General features: G+C 38.0%; 1 long non-coding RNA gene across 1 annotated transcript; it reads right to left on the bottom strand.

Moving 5' to 3' along the window:
- Positions 1–281: 281 nt before the first annotated feature.
- LOC120717494 lies at positions 282–5,557 on the bottom strand. Its single transcript, XR_005692214.1, has 4 exons — positions 5,442–5,557; positions 4,337–4,556; positions 2,532–2,924; positions 282–2,433 (listed from the first exon to the last, which is right to left on the bottom strand). It is a non-coding gene; the product is annotated as an uncharacterized LOC120717494 (long non-coding RNA).
- Between the last annotated feature and the right edge of the window lie 4,519 nt (positions 5,558–10,076).

Raw genomic sequence — 10,076 nt, 5'->3', positions numbered from 1 at the left:
CCTCAGTCAGTGTAGCTGTATCAAAATCTGTCTGCGCCTTTTCCCACCTTGATTTAGACTTCTGTGTTGAATCTTCCACTGTGGGCTCCCCCCACAAAACCCTGCGGCATAAAGTGAGACAGGCAGCAACAGTTGTGTTGCAGTTCAGTATAATCGATTCCTCCTCTGCACTTTTTGAATTTATTAGTGAGAGAAAAACAATCATATTATCAGTATAATAAATTATAATCATAGCATGAATGTCCAGAGAAAGACCCCTGCCCTGCCCCCCGTCCTAATCTTAAAGTTTAGCTTTAAGTTGTAGCTTTGTAACTTTGTATGTGCATCTTTCACGTTTTCTTGATTCGATTACACATCGATTCAGTTTATAACTTAATTACATAACATGACCATGTTCATACAAGGCAGCTTGAGAGATAAAGTAGTAGTGGGTATTTAATCTGATCCCCCAATCCAAGTTTGCCCCTTTTGAACTGATTTGATTGAGTAATGCTGTAGATTCATGATACAATGGTGCCACCTGGTGGAGAACCAAAAGAAGTTCAGTTTTACCCAGTGTCCTTAAATTCTCTCTTTTAGTTGCTTTATTTTTTTGGGATGTTTGAAAAAGAGGAGAAATGTTAAGAAAGTATTAGAAAGACTGCAATAGTCCCTAAGGAAAATTCACATTTGAAACAAACAAGGAAAGACATATGTGCAAAACAACAACACATTTATCTGGACTGTTTATATGGACTATCGTTGCCAAGTGCTGGCTCAAAGAGCGTGTTCTGATTGTTGGGGTTTTCTCTGTATTATTGTTTAAAGAAAGAAATGATAATTTATCTGGCTTTTTAGCATGTGTGTGTGTTTGACAGGACATAAATTCATACAAACAACACATCTTATCCAACTACAGGGAGCCTGGTACACGTGGGGAAATCTAAAGTCAACTTCCATCTGTGCTGGAACATGAAGGCCAGCACATCAATCTGATGTCAAATTAGATCTGGAATGACACTGCAGCAATAACGATGACCAGCTCAATGTGTTCAGCTACAGGGAGAGGGATTGTACTGTAGACGTATGAACTGACTGTTTAATATTTTAATGTTTGAATGTAAAGTTAATGTATTTTAATTTGTTAAAAACATTGGATGTGATTTTGCCTCTGCTAGTCTTTGCTGCATAGTTAAACGCATTGATTTGCCTCCCAAATTCAGTGTTTCTTTGTTTTGCTCTTACGGGCATTGCCATGGAAACACAAGGGAGTGAACTGTACAGCAAGGTGCAGAGAGAAGCTGTACCAAGGAGCCCAGTCCACCACTCTGCGAAGTGCTGGCAAAATTCAAGAGCAAGTGCAGCACAACATCATCTCTCTGAGCCTGAGAGAACGGTCTGCCATAAAGTTCCTGAGTGTTCTTTTAGTCTCTCACATCTTTCAGAGAAACACTAAGTTTTACCCCAACTTGTACACAATCACCACACAAGAGCCTTCCTCGGCATGACAGTAATCTGATGTCTATGGCTGTTCCCCGAAAAGTAAAAGCAACAAGTGGATTTTGTTCCAGTCTCTTACACAGACGTTGTTCACAAAAACAGATAATCACAATGGGTATGCTTGCTGCAAAGAAACTCATGCTTTTACAGTGGCGGTCTCCTTCGGCCCCGTGTTTTAAGAGGTGGCTTAACGAGATGGTGTCTGTGGCCAGGGTGGAACAGATAAGATTTGACAGGAAAGGGAAACTGGTGCGTTTTTGCACGATTTGGCAGCCATTTCTAAAATTCTTAAAAATGAATTGATCTTAATTTTATTCCTCCCCCTCCTTATTTAATTACTTATTTATTTATTATTGTTATGTTTTTTTCTTCTCTAAATTTTCTTTACCTCCTTAGTTATTTTTTTTCATTCATTTATTGTTCTTCATGCTTACTAATCCACATATGCTAACTGTAGTAACTGTTTACAAATGAATCTGTATAAGTATGTTGTGTTCAGTTGTAAAAGCAAAAATAAAATATATTAAAAAAAGAAAAGAGGAGGAGAAAATTACACTTATGTACGAAAATATATACAATACATTGCAGTATGAGTATTTGCAGAGCAACACAATTTTATTTTGGCACAGTAGTTTACCAAAATGCTGAGTTTATTCTTCAAACTTATTTGTTTTTGCACTGAAAGTAAATCACTAGATCTATTTCATGGAATGTTATAGACAGGTTGATTGAAGACTGGTTCTAAATGGTACTAAAAAGTATATGCAGTCCAACTAAAAAGTCTTGCATATAACATCATGTGTTTAAAAAAAAAAAAGCCTCTGCTGTTCAGTCGTCTCCACCTTATCTGATGTCCACAAGCCTGTAGCAATAGGACTAAAACTAAGATGATGAGAATTACAATAGTTATTATATAAGCTCTTGTGCTACATTCAGAATCGGCATTAGCATCACCTGCAAAGAAGAAGACAAAGAAAGGTATTTCCTCATGATCTTTTGATATTTACTGAGAGAAATGACATGTTAAGAGAAGTGTGTCAAGACATGCCTACCTTCCGTGAGAACACTGACATTCAAATGCCCTGACTTTTCCACTGCAAATTTTCTCCACCCATGAGACAGAGAAGGCAGCCACTCCTCTACCTCACAGAAATACAGGCCAATATTTTCAGGGCCAAGGTTCAAGAATGTGAGGCTGAATTGGCTGGGGTCAGGGTGGTCGTATCTCAGGCGAACATTCTCCCCAAACCTGTGTTGCAGAATGGAGTTTCTGTAGACTGTAAATATGGGGCGCTGTTTCGTTTCTATTTCTTTCTGCCAAAACCATGTGACCTGGAACTTGGATTCATTGCTGGATTGTTTACTGATGTTACAGGGGAAAGTAAAATCCTGGTTTCTGCTTATATTCATCGCTGTATCTTCCTTTGGAACATAGAGATTATTTTCTGTGAATAAGGACAAAGAAAACTTTTTTTTAAAAGATATTAGAATGAGTTGGTAATATTGTCAGTTCACATGCCTGGTTTATCACAGCTCACATCATAATCAGTATGAAAAGTTAAAAAATTTCAGATCACAACCCCTTCTGGTTGTCTGTGGTGTTCCCCAAGGATTTGTCTTTTGCTCACGCCTAAATATTCATTTTTTATCTTTAGCTCACATTTTTAGGCATAAGTTTATGTTGTTAAGCTGATGACACCAAGTTGTATCTTTCCACTAAGACTAGTTCCACTCTCCCACCTTCTTTTGTCACCGACTGCTTATATGAGATTAAATTGTGGTTATCTGCTAATTTTATGAAATTAAAAGTGAGAAAACAGAAGTTCTTCTTAAAGGAACTAAAACCATTTTGAATAAATGTGGTAAATTCTCTCATGTATTGACTTTTCTCTAATTGCTCCTTCCTCCCAGGTTTAGAGTCTAGGTGTTGTTTTGATAGCACCTTATATTTTGAAACATATGAGTATCACTTGGACTGAATATTCCCCTCGTATTATTAGTTAGCTATGCCAATCATTTACAGGTAACAGTACTGTTATTTTTGTTTGCGCTGGTTATGTGGTTATTGATTATAATGATTCTGTTTACTTTGGATCAAGGGTGTAGATTTGGTTTTGGCATTGGTGGGGACGGATGATTCAACCACCGAACCCTGCCCTGTTTCTTTTTTTTTCTTCCTTTTTGTGTTTGCTTCTTGATTTAAAAAAAAAAAAAAAAAAAGGGAGAAATATACTTGCCTACATATGCAATTCTACATGCTTTTAAACCATTTAAAATTACAATTCATAGTTTTATATGTGAATTATATAATGTTAAATTACTATTAAATAAATGACTGACTAAGTATTTTAGACTTTAGTTTACTTCAGCCATATTCCATATAAATCAGGTATCATACAAAAATAAAAACAGCTTCATATACAGTAAAAACAATAAAAGAATATGACTTTAAGGACTTAACAACATTACTTCAGTTATAGTACACCAACATCTCTGATACATTAGCAGTAAGGCTTGCCGCTGATAAAACTAAACAGAGCTCCCTGAAAGGCACAGCCAATCACATTGGCCATATTTGTCACATGACGTAGGACTCCAGTAAAGAACGTAATTTAACTCTTTCTGCTCCGCTGAGTGAATGAGACGCTGACAGATCGTTTTTCTTTTCTTTCTCTAGGTTTTGTTTTTCTTTACTCGAAGATATCAAATTATTGGTGGGGACAATTCAATAATCGCTGGATATTGGTGGGGACACGTCCCTTCCGTCCATGCCAAATCTACGCCCTTGCTTTGGATAATCACAGAAATCTCTCCATAGGATTCAAATGGTTCAAAATGCAGTTTCTCGTGTAATTACCAGAACCTTCTTAGGTGAGAAGAATATCCAAAAGTATCTTCATGTGAACTGATGATTTGGATGTCAAAGTTTGGGTTTGAAGGCTTCGTCATACGGAATTCAAAATGTTTGTCAGTGTTTTCACTTCTGAAGCCACTCACACTGCAGGTGATGTAGAGGGGAGAGCCTAACACACGATACAGAGGCCCAGCTTGTGCTTCAGTTTTCACTCTGGCCTCTCCTGAGTAAAGCAGAGACAAAACACAAATGAAGTCATTTGAATCCTGAAACTTTGAAGTGTCACTCGTGTATTTATAAGTATTAAAGTATCATATACTGTAGGTTATGGCACACTATATAGACTGTGCATTGAACATCTATTGATATATCAATTTTTGCAGGTATAAAGAATATTTTCAAAAAGATATATTTAATTGTAATTCTGATTGAAAAAATGTTTGCACGTTTTGTCAGAAATGTCATCTGTATCTTGGTCACAATTTTTCTATTTCTGAAAATTGGGAGTTCCTGTTATAAACTATATGAGATAATGTGTACAAGTCTAGACAAAGACCGAGCTTGTCAGGAGTATAGTGACGTTATCTTGTTGTTTGGTTTCTTTTTTGCTTGTTTTTTTCCTTACATTCCTTACATCTATTTTCTTCAACCAATCCTATTGTTGTTCGTTTTTTTTTTTTCTTTTTTGCTTTTTGTGGTATGTTGGCTTGATTCACTTTATTTGATGTGGGAAATCATTTTTCCCCAAAGAAAGCAAACACTTTTTACAACTTCTTCATGAACGAGACTTTTAAAGTAATTTACAGCCAATTTGTTTTCATGCAGCAATTAAACTGATATTAAAACTATGGAGACCAAGAAGGAATGAACATTTATCAGTGAGTTTACTCTGTTTTTGCTAAATGACATTTTCTAAAATTTGAAAATCATTTCGCAAAAAGCACAGATGGCATTTTAGAATTATCATAGACATTAACCTTCATTTACATCTATTTTTACTTATTGGACTTTTATAAATTGGTCATAGTTAATATTCTGACATTTCCCATTACTCCTCATGATCATCAACCAGGCTCAAATGCAACTACAGGAATTCACTGCTGCTTACCACAATGTAAAAGTTGACCCAGGCAGAGCATCACTCTGACCCTCCAAAGAGACAGCAGGAAACGGCTCATCGTGAACCTTCAACTTCAGGCTCAACACTGTACGTCCTCCGCTGCGATCAAGCTCTTGGTTAATGCAACTGTGTAATCTGTGTAATCGCTCTGTCTGTTCACACCTTGATTTACCTGCACTTCAGGCTACGAACCCTCTGAAACCTTTCCCGCTGCAAATGGGAAAATGTAATTCTGTGTCCCGTTGAGGAAGACGGCAAATATTGTGATTTGGCCTGTTCAGATCGCTCCTGTGCATTCCCGAACCCAATAAAAGGATTCGTAGGATACATATCCAATGAAATTGCCAAGCCTGTGGGACTGGACGTGAGAAAACGTACGAAGAAGTGGAAAAACTGGAGGGACAAAAAGGAGTGGGGATCAAATAGAGAGAAGGGCATCCCAGACCAGCTCATAAATTGACCATTGCAAGACTTAGCATTAAATATAATAAATCAAAAATAAAACCTGCTGGACATTTTCACCTCTGAATGTAAACTAAATCAACGACTTTGCTTGTTTCCAGCAGGTGATGCAAGTTTTTGACAAATTCAGAGAAAGATAATTTCCCCCAGTCCCCCTGTCCTTGTCACAAAGACTGTACCTTTGCAGCTACTTCCTCTCTGACAATAAATACAAATACAAAAATAATTTGTAACTTTTAGATTTTTTGGATTCGATTATTCGTCGATTCAGTTAAAAAACGTATTTACATCCATGATCATATTCTTGCAAAGGCAGCTTGAGAGAGAAAGTAGCTAATTATGCTGCTTAGAACCACTCCATCTAAATTTGGCCCCTTTCTGCAAACTCTGCAAGCTTGAATTTATTTGTTTGAATGATGCTGTATATTAATGACGCAATAGTGCCACCTGGCGGAGAAGATAAAGACATACAGTTTTAACCAGTCATATTCAAATTGGCAATTCAATAACCAGGCTGCTTGAAAATGGCGGGGAACTTTACTTTTAGATGTAGAAACATGAAGTGCTCATAAAATAAAGACAATAACGTTTTCAATTTTTGTCGGTCTCTCCTCTGATTGTTATTTTAAGGATGTTTGAAAAGGCATAAAGAGCTTTAGCAGCCGTTTCTACTTTTAAAAACCTTGGCACTGTGGCAGGCTGGCAACCTGTCCAGGGTACACCTTGCCCTGTGGTGCCTGGGAAAGGCTCCAGCCCCACAACTTTGGTGATAGAAACTTATTGTGTTTTCAAGGATAAGCCCCCCAGTACTCCTGTCTACTTTCTTCATCTAGTGACTATTCCCCTTTTGTCTTTGCTAACCGCTTCATTTGAATACTCTCCTGTACTTCCTTATTGCACCACCAAATCTCCTCGTCCTCTTTCCTTCTTGGCAGTTTCCCTCAGCACTTCATTTGTGCTCTCCCAGTTATCTGATAACTTTTTCCTGCAACCCAGAGCGTGTTTCAACTCCTCCCTGTACTCTGTGCAACATTCTTGCTTCTTCATTTCCCACCATTTAATCATTGAAGCTACCTTCATGTGCTTCCTTTTTCAAAATCATCCTACAGATTACTATCTAATCTTTCCTTGCTGCATTCTTACCTGTAAATGCATCATTTCTGTTACTGTCACACGAGGAGAGAACTTAATCTAAGGACGGCAAATCAACAACTGTTTGTTTGTTTTCAGCATTCTCATTCCATTACTTTTGTTAGTGCTGCTTTGTAATTCATCATGATGTTACTGCATACATGATGTTACTGAACATGTCATAATTAAATTGAGATACCTGAATTGAGTTGAATAAAATTGATCAGAGTTTTAACAATAGCTGAAAGCTAAAGCTTAACCCCCCCACCCCCTGCTTTGGAGGAATGTTTTTCTTCAGATTGATTATTTTTACTTTTGATATTATATACACAATTTTCTAGCGAAGTGATGAGTTTTAATATTACTTTTGTGCCAGCCCCTTTGTGGAACAGCACATAGCTTGTTAGCTAATTAAAAACATGAGTTGTAGTGCCTTACATATGAGAAAGGCTGAGAGCGGAGCATCATTTCTGTTTACTTGGGAGGAGGATGTGCGAGTGAAGACATCACCTTATTGGTACAGCTGTCTTTGTCACAGGTAAGCCAGCCATCCAATCTGGTAGCATGGCATAAATACAAATCCCCCATTCACTTTCTAGCTTCATACTCATGATCCTGTCTGATACTCTTAACCTCCACAACACCATGAGTACACTCTTCCTTCAAGAATACCCTACCCTATTTGTTTTCCTATCTGCACTATGGTAGAACACTTTGAATCCCTCTTCACTGTGCCTGGTCTTACTTCCCTGCCACCTGATCTTCTGCACACAGATTAGCTTCCTCCCTTCTCTTAATTATATTAGCCAGGTCTCTATCTCTATACCAGCCATATCCCCCACATTTAAATTCCTTAATCAGGGCTCCAACCAATCTGGTATGGAAATCTCATTTTGATGATCCACATGTTTGATTTGGCAAAACCTTTTTTGTCAGATGCCTTTTCCATACTCAGCCCCTCACCCACTGTTTATCTGGACTGTTTATATGGACTATCGTTGCCAAGTGCTGGCTCAAAGAGAGTGTTCTGATTGTTGGGGTTTTCTGTGTATTATTGTTTAAAAAAGAAATGATCATTTATCTGGCTCATTTGTGCTTTTTAGCATGTGTGTGTGTTTTACAGGACAGAAATTATTTCATACGAAAGCCAAATCTTATCCAACTACTGGGAGCCTGGTTCACGTGAGTAAATCTGTTGTGAAGACATTTTACCAAAAATGTCCCCATGGTGTTGCTAGAGAGGTCACAGGATCAACAGAAGTAAAAGTGAAAATAAAATACATTGTGTTACCGTGCCATTCAGGTATGCTGATAAACCAGATACTGTAGAGTATAACTGTTGAGTGTACAACTGCCAGTTTGTCATGTAAACAAGTATGAACAGAGACTGGTTTTTGTAAGAGTAGTGTTCTTGCCAGACACTGGATGCCTACTGCTATTAAATCACTGATTTCACTACAGCATTTGTGTGTTTTAAGTTCACAGCAGTGCTGTTCCTGTATTTAGAAAAGTTGTAATAGAAAAATGGCTGCACAATTGTCATAAATCAACTTTCATGGCACATGAAGGCCGGTACATCAAGCTGATGTCAAATTAGGTCTGGAATGAGTCCGACAGCAATAACGATAACCAGCTCAATGTGTTCAGTTACATGCAGGCAAAAAGTACAAGTTGAGAAAAGAGAGGGATTGTACTGTAGATGTATGGAAAATAACGGATGAACCGACTGTTTATTAAAAACTCAAACATTGGCATATTAAAGACAAAGAACATGAAGAGGGAGGTCTAATGGCTGCTGCTGTGGATGCGATTTTGCCTCTACTAGCCTTTACTGCACAGTTGCAAGCATTGATTTGCCTCCCAAATTCAGTGTTTCTTTGTTTGCACTGACAAGCATTGCCATGGAAACACAAGGAAGTGAAATTAGACAAAATTTTCGAGGGTAGCTGTACCAAGGAGCCCAGTCCACCAGGCTGTGAAAGGATGATAAAACCCAAGACCAAAGGCAGCACAACATCATCTCTCTGGGGCTGAGAGAACTACAGTCTGCCATAAAGTTCCTGAGTGTTCTTTCAGTCTCTCACATCTTTCAGAGAAACACTGCAAGTTTTACCTCAACTTGTACACAATCACCACACATGAGCCTCCCTCAGTATGAGAGTAATCTGATGTCTATGGCTGTTCCCTCAAAAGCAAAAGCAAAAAGTAGTTTCTATTCCATTTTCTTACACAGGTGGAGTGTTAAAGATTTATAGAGCTGATGAAGGGAAAGAAAAATTGAGTCAGGAAAGAGGAGGAGAGAAAGAAGGAGAGTGTGAGACAGATGGAGGAAAAGCATTAAAATTTTGATTGGATTTATACAGTTTTGTGCCAGTGCAGCAACCATACAACCAAGGCAAATAACAGCAGACACTCAGAATCTCACTAGTACTTATACAAAAATATATGAGAATATATATACAGTGCATTGCAGTCTGAGTATTTGCAGAGCAACACATTTTATTTTGGTATGTTAGTTTATCAAAGTGCTGATTTTATTCTTCAAAAGTATTCGTATTTGCACTGAAAGTAAACCGGTAGAGCTATTTCATGGACTGTTATTGGCCAGAGGTCACCAACAGGCAGACTGCTATCCTATACAGACCCGGACCTACAGCCAAAACAGAAGGTTATGATCTAGGTTCAGTGGCTGAAGAAATGCACAGACCAACTTGATGCGAGTTAAGCCATCCCACATGATACCAGTCAGCCAATCAACTCAGTGCATTCCAGGTGGTAAACACTGACTCTAAAGTGCAGACAGAATGAGTAAGGTACACATGAAAAGACAGTAGACAGAAGTGATGTAAAAAGAAGAAAGGAGAAATACAGATGACTGCAATGGGTAATGTTAAAAAAAGATACAGGTGACACGAAGAAAGGAAAGAAAGAATAAGGAACAAATGGTGCTCTGCCATTAGAAAAGTAGAGTGAAAATAGACCAATGAGTAAATGCTGGGGCTCTCCTGATGCATTTTGTTAATCTCGAAG

The sequence above is a fragment of the Simochromis diagramma genome, unplaced genomic scaffold (assembly GCF_900408965.1).
Source record: "Simochromis diagramma unplaced genomic scaffold, fSimDia1.1 OVJJ01000501.1, whole genome shotgun sequence".
Taxonomy (NCBI): Eukaryota; Metazoa; Chordata; class Actinopteri; order Cichliformes; family Cichlidae; genus Simochromis; species Simochromis diagramma.
This window is presented reverse-complemented; position numbering and strand designations above follow the sequence as displayed.